This window comes from Stenella coeruleoalba (genome assembly GCF_951394435.1).
Source record: "Stenella coeruleoalba genome assembly, chromosome: 15".
NCBI classification, from domain to species: Eukaryota; Metazoa; Chordata; class Mammalia; order Artiodactyla; family Delphinidae; genus Stenella; species Stenella coeruleoalba.
The window spans coordinates 60,873,121-60,892,532 of NC_137161.1; the positions used below are offsets into that span (position 1 = coordinate 60,873,121).

The 19,412-nt window shown below is 40.0% G+C and overlaps 1 protein-coding gene across 10 annotated transcripts in view; it reads left to right on the forward strand.

The window, feature by feature from the left end:
• Positions 1–19,412, forward strand: part of MRTFB (myocardin related transcription factor B) — a 201,881-nt gene that overhangs the window by 37,933 nt on the left and 144,536 nt on the right. The window contains exon 3 of one of the 10 annotated variants that reach the window (XM_079944217.1): positions 14,925–14,968. The exons of the other annotated variants lie outside the window; for them this stretch is intronic. The gene's annotated coding sequence lies outside the window, so the exon portion shown is untranslated. The remainder of the gene's footprint in view (positions 1–14,924; positions 14,969–19,412) is intronic. 10 annotated transcript variants of the gene reach the window in all.

The window sequence follows — 19,412 nt, forward strand, 5'->3', positions numbered from 1 at the left end:
TTTTTTCTTTTCCTTTCATCTTTCTCACTGCCTCCGAATTTGACTAGGCTCTCACCATGCTCGTCAGGATGTTTGCCTCACGCTCTTGCCTTTCGCCCTCCTTTCCTCCAACCCCCATCCTATTTCTGGTCCAAGTGTAAATCCCTCCTTTCCCATCCCAAACCATCCCATCCCATGCTGTGGGTCTTATCTCCCTTAAATCCTACTTTCATCATGAGCATTTTCTCGTTTAGAAATCATCAGCCTGACACTCTGTGGTAAGATACTCTGTAATCTTGTCTCACCCTATCCATCTAACTTTGTTTTCTACCACTTTCCAACACACCCCACTATGTAATAAGACTGGTTTTAGCACTGTTTTCATAAGCATTCCGTACTCTCTCCTGCCTGTATAACTTGTTTATTTTGTTTCTTTCATCTGGAATACTTTTTTCTTTTCATAACCTATACATTTAACAAATTCAAGATGCAAGAAAGGTAGGGTAACTGAATAAAGCTCAGTAGCTTGGAGATGGGAGTGGTAGAGAGAGAGGTGGTTTAGCCATAGCATGAAGGAAAGAACATTCAGGAGCCAGGGGGAAGGACAGGTAGAGGTTAAACATGCACAGATTTTCAGTCATAGGGAAAGGAAATTTTAAAGAAGCTCACGTCCATCAAGTGGCCTTTGCCTTCAGTAGAATAGAAGCCAGGTTCATCTGCTGAGTGATGGGGGCGGGGGTGGGGGGCGTGAAGCTAGGGACTTGAAGAAAGTAGAAAACCACCACCTGTCTTGGGCTTTGGGATGGGCCTTACCAGAGGTGAATACAGTATTTACTGAAAAACATGAATCCAGTTGAAATGAATTATCATGAGTTTGTGATGGACTCATTTCGTTTTCTGAATTTGTTCAGCAGTGCTTGGTTTTAGGGATCTACATGGGGAAACCCTGACTTGGATATTATAATTGTTGAAGTGGCTCTATCCCTCTGCTGCCCTGCACCCAGTTCTGGGCTGGATGCAGAGGCAAGTGAGGGCAGAGGGGCTGGTTAACTTAGCAGAGGGAGGAGCTGCAGCCTCAGGGATGTGCCACATGTGTTCGTTCTCTCACTCTGCTAGTTGCTCCTTTTCTCAGTCCTCTAACACCTCTTTCCTTGCCTCACAGTCACTTAATGGCCTCACTCCCATTCACTGAGAAGCAGCCATAAGAGAACATCCTCAACCTTTTCCTGCCGAACCTGCACCCGTCAGATGTGTGCCCCGCACCCAGCCTTCCCCCCTCACCGTGCGTGCAGTTCTCCACTCACGTCGAAGGCATTCCTTCTGTACAGGATGCCATCCTCTCACCTGCCCAAGGGCGCTGCTCCACTGGCTTTCGGCTTCCCTCCCGCCCATCGGTTTTTCCCTGTTCAGGGGCAAGTGTGGAGTGGGCGTGGCATGGGTTTAAGCAGCACTGAGGGTCTGCCGAGCAGGCGCAAAGAAGTAGTGGAGCTGAGTGCCCGACCGTGACGTAGAGGAGGGGAGAGACCATCAAGGTATGAGGGGCAGTAAAATGGTGGTGGGGTCAGTGGCGTGGAGGCCCCAGGAGGTGAACGGATTGTTGGATCCAGCATTTGAAAGAAAGTGAGCTGGGAATCTGAGAGGTGGTAGTCAGAGGGTAGGTGCCAGAAATTGTGATGCCAGAGGCTAAGTCCTGGTTTGGCGAATGATCGTGGGGACAGGTGGCTGAGGAAAGATGAATTGTTGGACAGCAGCCACGGTAGTCGCGACAGAGTCTCATGATATGACATTCAAAGCCGAGAGACTTAGGGAGGAGGGAGAGAATGGTTTGGAAACCACAGTGATGACCAGGGTGATGCCACCTTGCCTCCAGCCCAGTAGCGCCAGGGCTGTGGGAGGGACAACCAGCACCACGTGAAAGAGCTGCAACAAGGCCAGGTGGCATCCAGGTCTCCTGCTTCTCCTCTCACTCCTCCCGGGTCTGCTCTCAGCCCAGCAGCCAGAGCTGTGGTTTTACAGTAGAAGCCGGTGTTCTCATCCCCATCTTACTCAGGGCACGCTTTGTAGCCTGACCCTCACCTCCTTCAGGGCTAGGTCATTCAGCTGTCTCCTTCTTGGGGCATCTCTGACCACCCTGTTGGAAACGGTGTCCTCTTGCCAAGCACTCACACCCCTTTCCCTGCCTTTCTGTTTTCCTCTACAGCATTTATCACTACTTGACAGCACATATTTTACTTATTTACTTATTTGTATATTCCATGATGGCAAAGATTTCTATATGGGTTGTTATATTTTAATTTTTAATACTGCTTTTCCACCTGTACCTAGAACAGAACTTGGCAAAAGGCAGATATTTAGTGAACAGTAGTTGAATGTAGAATGAATGAATGGTTGGATGGATGGATGGATGGATGAAAGGAGGGGTGATGGGACAGGTACAGGAGGCACGAGGAAACAGTGTCATCACAGGAGGTTGTTCCAGAATTCAGGTTCTAAGATGGGTCTAGGATGTGATTGTTCTTGTGGGAGGTTGGAGAGAATGGGAAGGTTCCTGTTGTTGAGGAAATTGAATTACTGGGACAGTGGATAATTAGAGGGAATTCCAGCTCCTCTAGCATGATGGCAGAGATTACATAGAAAGAAAAAATACAAATCAGGCCCAGTCAGCAAGGAATTTAGGAGTGTCTGGGTGGTCAGTAGATGACCCTAACAAAAACTGGGGAGGAGATGGTTTTAAAAAAAAAAGAATACCCACAAAGATACTGAGTACCAGTTGTGAGTTATTATGGCCTCCTCTTACATCAAGCTTGATTTTTTTCCCCAAATTCTCCCAGGTGTATCTAGTCAAATGTGAGTGCCTTTGGTTTAGTAAATCTCTTGAATTTTTTTTAGGATAAAAAGTATTACACAGATAGAACGAAAATGTACTAACACTAGTTTTTAAAACTCTGGTACTCTGGCCTGGAGTAATGAGTCTCTCAATAAAAAGAGCTACTATTGATGGCTGGTTCCTTCGGGTCTTTGGGGTAGAATACAAGCAGTTGCTTTTCAAACTGTCATAGGTTCAAAATATAACATGACTTACACTGATGTATTTGTGGTTGGAACCTTTAACGTTGCCAAAGCCTTCTCAGTTGACATCTGAATATCTCAATTATGTTTCTGGTAAATTTATTATTTTAAAATACCGTGCCAGACCATAGTGCTTTACAGAGTTGGCAGCATATTGCTGATGACCTAATTTATTATTCAAACTCACTGTAAGTGCTCTAAATGTTCCAATATACAACTATTCAATTTATCTGTTGGAAGTACATTTTAGGTGTATTTTATTACATAGAAGGGTTGTTTTCCTTTAGTCTAAATAAGCATAAAATAAATGTTTAAGTATTTTAAACCCCACTTCCCACATTTATTCTATCTTTAAGTGCAAAGTACCTTCCAGAACATCAGAAAATGTAGTCCAATTTCCAGTAGGATTTCTTCAGGGTAATAGCTTCTTTCGAGCCTACACTCGAGGCTGCAGTCTCTGAGTTCAGGCATTATTGTCTTCTATTCTCTGGTTTTCTCCAATTTTCTGGTTTGCTTCCGTTCAATTTCTTACTCTCTTTAGATCCCTTTAGATAATTTTTAATTATCCTTTAGGTCTTAGCTTCAATATCACTTGCTCAGAGAGTTCTTTCTAGATTCTTTTCTTCCTACTACGTTTGGTCCCTCTGCTGTATATTGTCATTATGCTTTCCCATCATAACTTCTTACACCTGATTGTAATTGTATGCTTCATGTCCGTGTGCCCCTGTAGAATCCATAACCTCTGAGGGGTCTCATGAACGCTGTATCCCCAGCATCTAGAACAAACAGTGCCGGGCACACAGAAACCTCTTCACAGACGTGTGTTGAATGAAGGAATGAATGAACGAGAGTGAGTGCCTCCTTGCCCCTGCAGCCGTGGCCTCTGACCACTTGACACAGCTGTTCGTATTTGCAGTACTCAGCCCAAGTACAAAACAGCCAGGTCTCCTTTATCAAGCAAGCGTCAGGCAAGTTACTGATGTGTTTGCGGCTGTGCTAACGGCGATTAGGAAGGCGGCCTCAAGTCTCTTTTAACTTCCAACTGGCTTTACTTGGAATTATTCTACTAAAAGGGAGATCTGGTTCTTGCTACTGATAATACCTACTCTTCCTTCTGTGCAGCAATCCCAGGAGGAGGAATTGTGAAGTAAATAAGTTTTTGTGAAATAATTTTTTTAAGTTCTTTCCCCAAATCCCACTACTGTGACTCTGCTAGGATCACATGCCAAATTATGTGTATGTATATATGTGGTATCTGGAAGTTTCATACTGTTTTTAGAAAAATACTTTGAACAAATAATAATTCAGTAACCTACTTTGCCTAATTTCATGTAGTTTGACAAAAGTTTATTCAGCACCTTGTATAGAGGTCCACAATCCCTTATCTTAAACCCTTGGGTCCAGCTGCATTTTGGAATACAGACTTCTTTGAATTTTAAAAAGTGAATATGCTACCCAGTGAGGTCTGGGGCAGCATCCTGCAGTCAAACATTAATCCTCTGCCTTGAAACATTCACATTAAATAGGATAAATGTACTATAAATAGCTTCAAGTCAGTTCAGGTTCTGGTGTTGCTGCCACACAATTCTGGGTAGGCTGGGCCACAGATGAATTGCAGAAAACTTAGCTTTGGAATTTGAGGGCTCTGGAATGGCTAGTTGGAGGACTGTGATAGGTGCACATCACAGCCTGTGTGTGAGCATCCCTAGTGCCTCCCTCCGCCCTCAGAACCACCATGCGGTCAAAGCCACGCCTCTGTCACCTGAACCACAGGAGCCCCTCCTACTCGGTTCCCTAGCAGTTCATTCTCTGGGGCGGTTGTCCTAAAGCAAGTTTTGTCCATATCCCTCCTCTGTAAATCCTTTCGGTGGCTTCTTATTGCCCTAAAGATAACGTCTGCATTTCTTAACCCGTCACGCAAGCTCAGTATGATCTGGGCCCGTTTATCTCCTCAGCCCTTCCATAGCCACTCCCCATGTTCCCATCAAATGAACATTTTTCTTCTATTCCATGGTCCCTTGCCTACTGGCTGTACCTTCTGTCTGGAAGCTGCTTTATCCTGCTTCTGTCCTTTCACCCCATACTTCACTCTGTTTTTCAGGTTTTGAATTAGATGTCACTTGCAAGGAAATCTTTCTTACCCCTGGTTCTATACTAGATACCTCCTCACCTTCGTACTTGTACTCCTTGTACACCTTGTACTCCTGTTGCATTGTGATGTAATAATGCTGCTAATTCTCTGGAGCAGGTTTCTCAACCTCAACACTATTGACATTTTGTAAAAATACACCTGTCTAACCTCGGCACTATTGAATTTTTTTTTTTTTTTTTAACACCTGGTGTTTAATATTCTCCTAGGCCTCTGACACTCGACCTGCTTGGCCTCTGGCCATCGTTCTCTGACATTTGCCCTGCTTTAGCAGTCAACTTATAGACGTGGTTCTAAGTAACCTGCACCAGGTCTCTCTACCTGGGCATTACTGACATTTGGGCCAGATAATTCTTTGTTGTGGAGGGGCTGTCCTCGAGCCTCATATAGGCTGTTTAGCAGCATCCCTGGACTCTACCCCCTGGATTCCAGTAGCACCCTCTCCCTTCCGCCCCACGTGACCACCAGAAATGTCTTCAGGCATTGTTAAATGTCCTCCGGGGGACACAGTCACCCCCAGTCGATCCACTGGTCTAGAAGGAAAGCTCTTTGAGGCAGAGGCTATGCTTGTGTGGACCTTCATAAACCTAGCTTGGCACACGTAGGTCCACTTAAATGTATTGAATTGAGTAACTAGGGGATGAAGGTACTGGGCAGGGAAGGGGATGGGTGGCTGGAAGGTTGAAGAGAAAGGTTAGCTCTTTCAGGACAGGAGGATGAGAGAATATATGGCAGGTGCTTTCTGAGGAACTGAGCTACCACACAGTGGGCTCAGACTCTGTTCTGCCTCTTTGGACGACTGCTTCTTTTGCCTTTTGGGCCATCCCCCAAGGACTTCTTTCTCGCGTTAGAGCTATAGGCACAGAATCTCCTGATTGCTCAGAGGCTTCTTAGAACCAACCAAGAAGCATTTGTTAAAGCACCATGAAAGTAGGGGGCACAGCTATGGGTCAGAAGCAACCCCCGCCATCATTGCTTCAGGCTAGTAGGAAAGACACTAGTGGGTCTGGAGGCCCTTCCACCCCTCCCTTCCTGGCATACTGCTATTTCTCCTATATCCAGTGTAAATTACATTAGGCCTTTCTATTATGTGGTCCCGTGGCGCCTATTCTTTTCCTTCATAGTATTACTCACAGTTTTTAATTATACATCAATAGTTTTTTTCTATGTTTAATGTTTCTATTCTTTGAGACTATAAACTCTATGGAGGAAGGAACAGCGTAGGTTTTGTTCATTTATCCTTCCGTAGCTCCTGGCATGGTATCTGGTGCATTGTAGGCACAGTACATAATTTTTGTAAAAATGAGAATGCATGTGATGGACCCTCCAAGAACCCATATTCCAGTGCAGGAGACAGTGCATACTACAATACCAAGTCTGTACCAAAGGAGCAACAAAGTACGGTGTTGGTTTGGGGAGTAAGAAGGGAGAGAATAAATTGGACTAGAAGTATCTGGGTTGACCTTATGGGAAGAAAATTAGAAAATATGGAAAACTAAGAAGGAAAGAAGAAAAGTTATCCATAGCCAGGGGCTCAATATCAGAAGACAACCATTTTGATAAATTTCAGCCTCTGCTGCTTTTTCTCTTTCTTTAAAATACAAGTTACTTCATGCTTTTGAAATATTTCATGAATACAGAACAGTGTAGAGAATAATATAATCTTTAAACAACTTAGTCAAATTTCAACATTTTGCTACCTTTGCTTTACATTAAAAGCTTAAGACGATATAAAATAAAATATTGCACGTGTATCGCATTTGATGCTTCCTGTGTACCCTCCCAGCTGACATTTCCCCATCTTCCTTATGCAGAGAACCATCATCCTGAAATGGGTGTGTGTCATTCCCATGCTTGGCTTTCTACTTAACATTACATGCATATGTGTTAATAAACAGTGTATGTAGTTTGTGGATCTTGTGTATATATTTCCGCAACTTGAGTTTTCATTTAACATTATGTATGAGCTATATCTGTGTAGAAGTGTGTAGCAGTAATTCTTCCTTTTTGCTCTGTGGTATTCCAGGATTGTACTATAGTTTATTCCTTCTCTGTCAGTGGAAGTTTTGGTTATTTTCATGCTTTGCTATTAAACAGTGTTACTGTGAACATGTCTTCTTGAGCATATTTAAGACCTTCTCTAGGGTTTGTGCCTAGAGGTAGCATTGCTGGTGCATAGGGCATGTGCATCCTTGACTTCACTAGATGTTGCCAGATAATTCCCCAGTGTAGTTGTACAAATTTCAGCCCCTAACAGCACTGTCTGAGAGTTCCTGTTGCTCTGTATCCTTGCCAAGCCTTGGCATTGCCAGACTTTGACATTTTTGCTAATTTGATATAGTGCATTTCCTTGATTTCTGGTGTGTTTGAGCATCATTTCTTATGTTTATTTGGCTGTTTCAGTTGCCTCTTTTGTGACTTGTATGTTTCTTTTTTTCTCTTTTGTGACTTGTGTTTTTTTTATTGGTTTGATTTTTTCCGCCTTGTATATCTTTAGTACTTTATATATTCTGGCTATTTATCTTAGTTGATACTTTGCATTTCAAATATGTTCTCCCAGTGGCTTATCTTTCCACTTTCTTTATGGTGTGCTTTGTTGGGTACAAGTTTTACATTTTAATCAAGTCATACTTATTCGTCTGTTCATGTATGGTTGGTACTTTTTATACCATGTTTAATAAATTCCTCTGTACTCTGAGTACTTTGGGGTCGTAAAGAGATCCTACCGTATTTTCTTCCAAAAGAAGAGTTCTGCTCTTCAGCATAAGTCTAATCCACATGGAATTTATTTGTGTGTGGGTATGAGATAGGGAACAATTTTCCATGTGAATATAAACTAGTTGCACGGGCCAGCGTCTCTGATTGCAGAGTCCGTCTTCTCCCCCACTGGTTGGTTATGCCACTTTGTCTTCTGTATCCAGATTGTTTGTTTGTGTCCAGATCGCTCACTATGCATGGGCTCTGCTCCACTGGTCCTTAGTATAGCCATGTGTCACTTGTACACTGTCTTAATCACTGTGGCTTTATATCTTTATATATTATGCATGACCCTGTGGTAAGAACCTTGAATAGATGGTTATGATTGGAATTTAAGGTCTGGTGATAGGCTAGTGGGTGGTTGCGTTAGGAAAGTAGGTGGATGGTGATCTGTGGAGGGTTTTGAGGAGAACTTTCAGGGCACAGATTAGATCTGCCGTGGGACCCTGTGGGTTACTGGATACTGACGGGGATCCCAGCAGGAACTGGGGCTGCAATCTTCTAGCAGCAGTCTGGTTTTTCAGAGGGCACTCAGGGTCTCAAAATGGTATTACCTGTGCATTCCCCACAAACTTGTATATGTGCCTTATGTTTTCTTCTGGAGACCTTTCTATTAACTTTTCTTTAAAAATGTTACCTGCTTAAAACCTCACCAGATGCTTCAAACTTCTATCACATGAGAAAGCCCTGAGGAACTGGTTATTATGAACATTCACCACTTTGATGTTACAGCCTTCAGTTGAAAACTGATTCTTAGCATTGTCATTCTCTTTTTCAGTTAAAGTGGCACTTTTTTTTTTTTTTAAGCTTCAGGCTGGTTTTCTTTTTTCTTCTCTACTTTGTACTGAATTGAATCAGAAAAAAAAAAGAATACTATTTTTAAGTGCTATTATTCTTTTGAAGAAAACCTTCAATTTAAAATGTTTGTCTAAACTGCAGAGGGTTTTCTGTCAACTGTGCTTGCTTCTACTAAGAATGAGTAACATAACCTTTTTTAGATTTTAGAGAACGAGAGCAATGTCACGATGTTCCAAATATATGTCGTTGTCTTCCTTCTTTTGGTGGCATCTGAACTCTTGTTAAGTAGAACTGAATTAGTAAGAATCAAATAACTTGGAGAAAATGGGCAGAATAAAGGTCATTAAGCCCTTATGAAACCTCTGGTGCTTCTGTGGTGTTTGAAAAATAACTATTAAAAGAGGTACAGAATGAGAAAAAAAACCCAAAACATGTTTTTTTCCCAAAGTGGAAATATCTTTATTTTCTTCGCAGACTAGAAAAGTACAACACACTCACTATTAAAAAATTTACACAATACCAAAGCGTATAGAACAGCACTACCCAGTAGAACTTTGTGCAGTGATGGGGACGTTCTGTCCTGTGCTGCCAGGACAGTAGCCCTGAATCACATGTGGCTGCTGAGCACCTGAAATGTGACTGGTGTGACTGCAGAACTGAATTTTTAGTTTTATTGAATTTTAACGATTTTAAATTTAAATAGACACATGTGGCTAGTGGCCACTGTATGGGACACTCAGAGCAATAGCCATTTAGAGTGTATACTTCCATGTCTGTCCCTGTGCATCACTTGATCTCTCTTTGCCTCCTGCCCATTTCTTCTCCTTCTTTGTCTCCTGCCCCATCTCTTCTCCTCTCACCTTCTCTGTTTCTTTGGCATTCAGCCCGCCTTACACACACTCTCCCTGCCTGCCCTTGGCTGCAGCCTACATGCCACTCTCCTTACCTGCCCCATTCTTTCTCTTGACTGCTCTGTGTGTGTGTTATCTGCACACATAATCCATTCTGTTCAGTAGCCACGTTTTTCTACTTAATTTTATATGTGTATATATATATATATCATAGACATTTTCCCTTTTCAGTTTGTATAGCTCTATGTGGTTTTTATTTTGTTATAGCATAATTTCAGTGAAATGAATGTACCAATATTTATTTAACCTACTGATGGTCAATAGATTATTTTCAGTTTTTCTCTATAAATATTTAAAAAATAACTACACTTTTCCCTGTTTTTTCTCCCCCCCCCATCGTGTGTTCTTTGAGTACTTTGCTGGTGTGCATGGGCTTGAGTTGTTCAAAACTGAGAAATCTGCCTTTTGTTTTGTATTTTGGTACTTACTGGAATCCCCTTAGCAGTTCAGATAAAGACCTCTCTAGAATCACTTACCTGCAGCCTCCAGGACCATTTAAGGTTGACAGTCTTTAACCATGCAGTGTGCTAAGGAGAAAGAGACTATATGTCGTGCTAACAGGGGTGTCTGCTCACTGCTGTCTACCTCAGATAAGTTGGCGAGGGCAGCTGCCTCTACCTGGGGGCAGGTGTATGTAACAGCCGTACCTGTTACCCTCTGCCCAGCCCTTCCAGAAAGGCCATCTTTGCTTCATGGTCAGAATTCCACTGGGGATAAATACTTGGGGTTCCGGGTCTCTCTTGGATTCGAAAGGAAATCTTAATTCCTACCCAAGGTTTAATGGAAATCCTGGCCTGGCAAAGAAAGAATGGTTATGTCAGCCAACAGGGGCAGCTTGGAGGGGGAACCTCAGAGGAGTTGAGGGCAGCAGTAGGGGTGGGTGAGGGTAAGCAGACTCCCTCTCTGGCTAACACCTCAGTTCTCTCCAGATGGCAGGTTTTTTGTTGTTGTTGTTGTTTTGATTTTTTACCATATCTCCCACAATTTTCTGAAAATACTCTGTTGCCGCTCATCTGATAAAAACTCTTAAAGTCTTTTTCTTCTTAAAATAATTTGATTAATGAAATTCCATATAATAGTTGCTTTTCTTATTTGGCAAATGGGTTTTCATGCACTAAATCTGTTTTAGAAGGTTTGTAATATGCTGAGGTCATTTCCAAGTGATGATTAAAGATTTTTAATCTTTATCTGAAAAATATTTTTCTTAAGGACAGTGATATATTTATAGGAAATAATTAAAATAATGCTGCTTGAAAAACAAAGGGCTTGCGGAACACAGAAACCCAAGCTCCTTCCCCTGCATTGGTTTAGTCATTTCCAGTACAGAAATTGTAGCCCTAAACAATTACTTTCAAGGACTAAATTCTAAATCCTGAACTTTTCTGGCTACTTTAGGAAACAGCTAAAGAGATAACAGTGTTATAAGGAATAAAAGTACATAGACAGCTTTTATTTTACTGATGGTACTTAAAAAAAAACGACGACTCTGGCAAATTCTTGTAATCACCAAGATTAGTTTGGGTACCTAGTTTTGTTTCATTTTTTCTTTCAGAAAAAAATTGGTGTCTATATATACAGCCATGTTATATTGCCAAGTATCTAGAAATCCAAAACCTGGTAAATCTCAAATATTAGAGAAAACAATACAAAATGTGAATATTGATTTCAACCTCTGTTACTTTTAGAGCTAGCCTGTATTATGCCTGTGTTAGGGAAATTTAAAAACCCTATTATCATTTATTCATCAGAATGTTTGTGTGTGTATGTGCGTCAGAAGAGTTGGTAGGAATAAACTTTTTATTTGGAAGTTTGAAGTATAATTAGGAAGTCAAGAGAAGCTAGAAATGAGATTTAGCATGAAGTTCTTACGAAATTCAGATAATAATTGCAATATTTCTTACGTTATTTCACATAGTAGGGAACCAGGAATGTGGTAGACAAAATAATAGTACCAATTTCTAATATTTATTGACTACTTACTATGTGCTCAGAGCTCTGCTCTGCACCTCAACTCCATTCAGTTCTCCCTTGAATCCTGTGAAAGAAGTACCGTTGCCACCCCCATTTTAAACTAAAGATCCTGTGGCTTTGGAAGTTTAAGTGGTTTGCCCACCAGCTAGAAAATTTCGGAGCTGGAATTTGAACCCAGGCAGCCCAGCAAACAGAAGAAAGCTTTCACCACCACAGGTCTTGTATGACAAGGTCTCTCATGAAATACGAGCTGAATGCTGTGACGGTTAGATGAATGCATCAGCCAGGAAGCAACCATAACTAAAAACGAAGGCAATGAGCAATTATTGAATGCCTGCTCAGTGCCAAGCACGATTCCAAGCACTTGACATATATTGCCTCGTTTAATTTGCACCCCGCAAGGGAGATATCGTTTACACCCATTTTACAAAGAAGTTTAGGGAAGTTAAATAACTCGCCCACAGTTAAGCTTCATTGCAACTCATGAAGTCGGGATCGTGCGTGGTAATGGATTAACATTAATTTAAGAAAGATTTTTATTAGTTTATTGCAAGGACTTCCCTAGTTCTCTTCAATTCAATATTTTAATCACTGACTAAGAAGAATATACAAAAGGCAAACAAATTTCGGATGACACAGCGATGAGAGTATGTATATATTGGAGGATGGAACAATATTCACAAAATTCTTTGTTTTGATTTGTTTCCTTTTTACATTCACATGTTCAAAGATAATAATAAAACAATACTAAAAACCACTCTCACCTCTGGCAGCAGCCACCGCATTGCGCACCCCATTCACACTCACTCACATAGTTGAAAACGGCTCTACTGCTTTCTTGTGTCTTCATTCAGAGTTTCTTTTTAGCAAAAATGAATGTGTTTATATTCTTTTTCTCTTTTTCTAATTCACTGTTTCACTTACCAATAAATCAGATATCTTTCCACATCTCTATTACCCGGAGAGCTTCTCATTCTTTCTTACAACTGTGTCGTATTATATTGTATGGATGTACAGTAATTTATTTAACCCGTTCCCTGTTGCTCTTGACTGGAGTTGTTTCTGATTGGTTGCTATTAAAAATCATGCTGCAATGAATAATCTTATACAGCATCACTAAATTTATTTTTAATATACACATATGTCAATGTTTCTGACGTACAGTTCTGATTTTTGACAAATATATAGGGTCGTGTAACCACACCCACAGTCAAGATACAGAACAGTTCCATCCCCCTGAAACTCCCTTGTTTTCCTCTTTGGTATCAGCCCCACTCCTGGCAGCCAGGGATCCATTCTCTGTACCGGTAGCTTTGGCTTTCTTGCAGCGTCCCTGTACTGAAGCCCTCTGAGGGTGGCTTCTTTGACTTAGCATAACACATCTGAGATTCTGCCTGAATTGTTGCAGTTGTCAGTGGCTCATCCCTGTTATTGCTCGGTGGTGTTCTGTGATACACATGCACCACAGTGTTTTATTCCATTCAAACTGAAGGATGTTTGGGTTGTTTCCAGTTTTTGGCAATTATCAATAAAGCTCCTATAAGCATTCACACACAGATTACAATACTTTTTGAAAGCAGCCTTATTGAGGCATCATTTACATACCATAAGATTCACTCGTGTAAAAGTGTAAACTTTAATGGTTTTTGGTAAATTTACAGAGTTGGGCAACCATCACTACAATCTGATTTTACATTTCATCACACCAAAAAGAAATCTTTGACCATTTACAGTTAATCCCTATTCCCATCTCCAACCCTAGAAAACCACTCATCTGTTTTCTGCCTCTACAGATTTGTTTTTTCTGGAAATTTCATATAAATGGAATCATACAACATGTGTTCTTTGGCATCTGGCTTCTTCCACTTAGCATAATGTTTTTTGGTTTTGTTTGTGTTATATCAGTATTTCTTTCCTTTTTTTTGGTGGCCGAATAATATTCCATTGGGATATACCACATTTTGTTAATCCATTCACTAATTAATGGACATTTAAGTTGTTTATAGTTTTGAGCTATTATGCATAATGCTGCTATAAACGCTTGTTTACAAATCTTTGTGTGGATTTTATGTTTTCATTTCTCTTGGTTAGATAATGAGGAGTGGAATTGCTGGATCATGGTAAAATTACCTTTTTTTTTTTTTTTTGCGGTACGCGGGCCTCTCACTGTTGTGGCCTCTCCCGTTGCGGAGCACAGGCTCTGGACGCGCAGGCTCAGCGGCCATGGCTCACGGGCGCAGCCGCTCCGCGGCATGTGGGATCTTCCCAGACCGGGGCACGAACCCGTGTCCCCTGCATCGGCAGGCGGACTCCCAACCACTGCGCCACCAGGGAAGCCCCCATGGTAAAATTATATTTAACACTTTAAGGAACTACCAAATGAAATGGTTTTCCAAAGTAGCTGTATCATTTTACATTCTCACCAGCACTGTGTGAAGGTTCCTGTTTCTCCATCCACGTCCTTGCCAACATTTTTTATTGTCTGTCTTTTTTACTGTAGCCATTCTAGTGTCAAGTGGTATCTCATTGTGGTTTTAATTGCATTTTCCCTAGTGACTGATGATACTGATCATCTTTTCATGTGTTTATCAGGCATTTGTATCTCTTTTGTGAAATGCTTATTCAAATATTTTGCCCATTTTTAAATTGGAATTTTTTTGTCTTTTATTTTGAATGTTAAATCCTTTATATTCTGGATGCAGTGAGCTCCTTACCAAATAGATGTGATTTGCAAAATGCCACAGAATATTTTTTTTTAAATGAAGATTCAGTAGTTTTTTTATTGAATAAATGCTTCTCCGTTTGGTATATGCCTTTCATCAGTTTCTGGAGTTTTGAAAAGGTTGTTTTTGGCAATTTTGTCTTGTTTTATCATTGCCGTTAGAGACAGGATTTGCTGAGCTCTTTTCTCTGCCATTCTAGAAGTCCCACCTACAGTTTCATTTTGAACATGTAAATTCCCAGACGATAAATTGCTAGGTCAAAGAGTTAGTGCATTTGTAATTTTAATAGATGTTGACAAATTTTTATCCGTAAAGGTTGTACCATTTTATATTCCTCTAATTTATGAGGTAAGGCCCAGTCTTGCCAATCTGTGTTCTTAAACTTTCAGAATTTTGCCAATCTAAATGAAATCGGTTTCTCGTGGTAATTTTAACATTTCTTTCTTCGTGAGGAGGGTTGGGCATCTTGTCATATTTTAAAAGAACATTCCTTTTCTCTGAGCTTTATTCATATTCTTTGCTCATTTAAAAATCTCGATTATCGATCTTTTCCTTTTCTGTTTGTAGGAGCTTATTTCTGTGTATTGTAAGTTGCAAATACAGACTTCCTGGTAAGTCACTTTTCATCTTGTTTATGGTTTTCTTGGCATGTAAAGTTTATATGAATATACATATAAATACATATGCATATATAATTTATCCATCTTGTTTTATGGCTTTAGGAGTTGGAGTGATGGAAAGGTTTTCCCAACTCCAAGGCTATGGAGGACTTCCCATATTTTCTTCTATAACCTTTTTCGTCTCATATTTTAACCTTTAAATCTCTGATTCATGAGCCATTTATCCTGCTGAACTATGTTAGGTTTGGTTCTAACTTTTTTTTCCCTCAAATGGCTACTCAGTTATCCCAGTACCTTTCTTCAAAAAGTCCGTGTTTTTAACTCTAATTTGCAATTCCAACTTCATTATATAATAAATTTCTATGCATATATGTATCTAATTTTTAGACATTCTCTTCTGTATCATTTGTCTTCCTGTCTCTCACTTCGTATACTAATATCATACTGTTTTAATCATTGAGGTATTGTAATATATTTTAATATATGCTAGATCTAGTAGCACTCCTCTTTTTCATTGGTTTTCCAGACAACTTCTGCTTGTTTTGTTTTTTTTTTTTCTTTTCCATAAGGGCTTTAGAATTAACTTGTCTAGGTTCCCCACCCCACTTCCAAAGGAAAAATAATCTTTTTTGTATTTTTATTTCAATCATTTAAATTTTATAAGTTGAATTAGGCAGAACAGACATCTTTGTGATGCTGAGTCTTTCTATCCAATAATATAATACACTCTAGTTCTTCAAGTCTTCTCTGGAGTTCTTCAGTCATGTTTTAACATTTTCCTTATAAAGATTTTATACATTCCCAGTTACATTTATTTCTAGATATTTTATCTTTTTGTTGCTATCATCAATGGGGTTTTTTCTTCCACTACATCTTCTATAAACGGTTATTTGTGTAAAAGATCATAAGTGAGTGAAGCAATGGGCTGTATATAATAAGAGCTACTTTAATAGAGATCGATGTGAGGCCCTGACCTTGGATCAAAACAGACAAAAAATCAGTTCAACAGGAAGAGGATGAGGAGCATTGTGATTGGAGAAAACATTACAACAGTAGCTACTCGTGTGCTTACGTTTAACCTTTGTCATAATCCCATGAGTTGGGTACTATGACCCCAATTTATAAATGAAGAATTAAGCTTTATTGAGGTTATACACTTTACTGAAGGTCATATAGCTTCTTAGTGATAGTGCTGAATTTTGTCTCCGTATTTGTCTAATTCCAAAACCTTAACTCTTAACTGATATCCTGTACTATACCATTTCCTGTGGAAAAGGATTTTATTCAAAGTTTATACATAGGAACTCACACCAAATTAATAAAAGCCTCGCTAGCGAGTGACACAGTCTTCCTACATTTCTCAACAGTTCATGTATACCGTCATTGGAGGACTGGATATAGTTCTGGGTCTCATAATTAAGAAAATGTAGATAAACTGTCTCTTAACTAATCCAGGCTAGTATGACCAGGACTGTGAAAAGTGAAACCATGATTTAAAATAAAATTGTCAAATGATTTAATAAGCTCACAGAAGACTGAGAATCAACTATGATTTTCTTTAGTATTTCCAGTGTTGAAAAATTAATTGGACTTAGTCTTCATGATCCCAGATGTAGACTCTGGGATTAAGGAGTACATGTTGCCTAGAGTCAGGATTCCAGTTACTATTGTTGTGTAGCACATCACCCCAAAACTTAGTGGCTGAAACCCACAACAATTACTTATATCTTCTATGACCTCTGTGGATCAGGGATTTGAGGAGGGTTCAGCTGGGCAGTTCTGGCTTGGTTTCTGTTTTGGTTGCAGTCAGACAGTGGCTGAAACTGCAACAGCAAGGGAAGGTGGCTGAAGTAGCTGGTGATTGGCTGGGCATCTCTGTCTGTCTCTTCACTTCAGCTTAGTCATGGGCTAGTTTTGGTTTTCTCACCGTATAGCAGCCTCAGGGCAGTCAGATGGCTTATGCGGCATCTCAGCAGCTCCAAAGATGAATATTCCGAGAGACCTCGGCAGACCTATTATGACCTAATCTTGTAAGTCATGTAACATCCCTTACCCTGTAGCGCAGACTAGCACAAATTCAAGCAGAGGCAGCTTAGTCCCCACCTTTTGATGAGAAGAATGCTGAAGTCACATTGTAAGAAGAATATGTAGGGTTGAAGATAGTGTCATGTCTTCTTTTTGAAACTACAACCTACTGCAGTGATGGTTTCCTTTCAGTGTGAGGAAGGGCATTGTGGTAGAATTCTCTGAGATGAAAAGGACTGCCTGTGGAGGAGTGAGACATTTTCATCATTGGGTATGTTCAGAAGGCGGCGACGGGTGCACAGGGTATGGTGGTTCTGATATCTGAAGCGATTTTCGTCCTCTTATACTCTGGTGTTGTAGAAATGCTTCTGGGAACGTTTAAGCTTAACTAGTTTGAACATAATAAGTGCTTTTTGAAATTTATGAATACCACACATTGTAAGGATAATGTGGATACTGTGCATTAAGATGTATATTGTATCACTTTGTGAAAAGTTTGGAAATTTAAGAATATCTTTTCCAAAAAACTGAAATCAATAACCTAACTTGCCACCTTAACAAAACTAGAAGAGAAGAACAAACTAGACCCAAGACAAGCAGAAGGAAGGAAATAATAAAGATTAGAGCAGAACTAAATAATAAAGAAAACAGAGAAAATCAGTGAAGCCAAAAGTAGGTTTTTGGTTTTGGTTTTGTTTTTTTGCGGTACGCGGACCTCTCACTGTTGTGGCCTCTCCCGTTGCGGAGCACAGGCTCTGGACGCACAGGCCCAGCGGCCATGGCCCACGGGCCCAGCTGCTCCACGGCATGTGGGATTCTCCTGGACCGGGGCACAAACCCATGTCCCCTGCATCGGCAGGCGGACCCCCAACCACTGCGCCATCAGGGAAGCCCCAAAAGTAGGTTTTTTGAATAGATTAAAAAAAGGGGACAAAGCTTTAGTTAGACTAAGAAAAAAAGAGAAAAGATTCAAATTACCAAAATCAGGAATGAAAGTGGGGACATTACTACTGATGTTATAGAAATAAAAAGGATTATAAGGGGATACTATGAACAGTTGCATGTCAACAAATTAGACAACCCAGATGAAACGGACCAATTTCTAGAAAGATGCAAACTACCAAAACTGACTCAAGAAGAATCAGAAAATCTGAAATAGACCTATAGCAAAGAAATTGAATGAGTAATCATACAACTTCCCAAAAAGAAAAGCCCAGAACCAGATGGCTCCACCAATTTAAAGAAGAATTAACTCCAATTCTTTGTAAACTCCTCCAAAAAATAGAAGACAAGAAAACATTCAACTCATTCTTTGAGGCCAGTATTACATTGATACCAAAACCAGTTAAAGACAGCACATGAAAAGAAAATTAGACTATATGCCTTCTAAATATAATGTAAAAATCTTCAACAAAACACTAACAGCCCAAATCCAGCAGCTTATAAAAAGGATTATATACCACGGCCAAGTGGGATTTATCACAAGAATGCAAAGTTGATTTAACATCTAAAAATCAATTAATGTAATACACTATATAGCAGAATAAAGAGGCGGGAAACCCACAATTATCTCAATGAATACAGAAAAAGCATTTGACAAAATCCAACACCCTTTTGTGATAAAAACACCCAAAATATTAGGAATAAAAGAGAACTTTCCCAGCCTGATAAAGGGCATCTGTGAAACACCTACAGCTAGCATCATACTAATGGTGAAAGACTGAAAGCTTTCCCACTTGGATTAGAAACAAGAAAGGATATCCACTCTTGCCACTTCTATTCAACATTGTACAGAGTGTCTAGCCAGGGAAATAATGCAAGAAAAGAAATAAAAGTCATCCAGATTAGAAAGGAAGTAAAACTATTTGAATGAAATGTCTAGAATAGGCAAATACATAGAGACAAGAAAGTAGGTGAGTGGTAGCAAGGGCTGGGGGTGGGTAGTCACTTCCTGGCTGGCAAGTGACTACTAATGGGGGTGGGATTTCTTTTAGATATGATGAAATGTTCTGGAATAAGATAGTGATGGTTGCATACCTTGTGACTGTACTAAAAATCACTGAATTCTACACATTAAAATGGTGAATTTTATGTTATGTGAATTATATCTCAATTAACAACAACAAAAAAACACTTATCCACAACTGTTGTTTCACAGCTGATTGAAATTGCTGTTTTGTCATGTATGCCAAAGTGCGTTTAATGGAGAGAAGAATTCACAAGTATTTTGAAAGGACTGTGATACACTGAGAATAGATTATTTCGTATTTAACGGCATTAGAAACTTATGTATAATTGTACTATCTGCTAGAGTACTGTTATAAAACTCTGAATATTAACATTTATTTGGTATGTACTCTGAACTGTTGTCTCAGAGTACAATATTAACGCATTTTGCATGAAGTTAGAC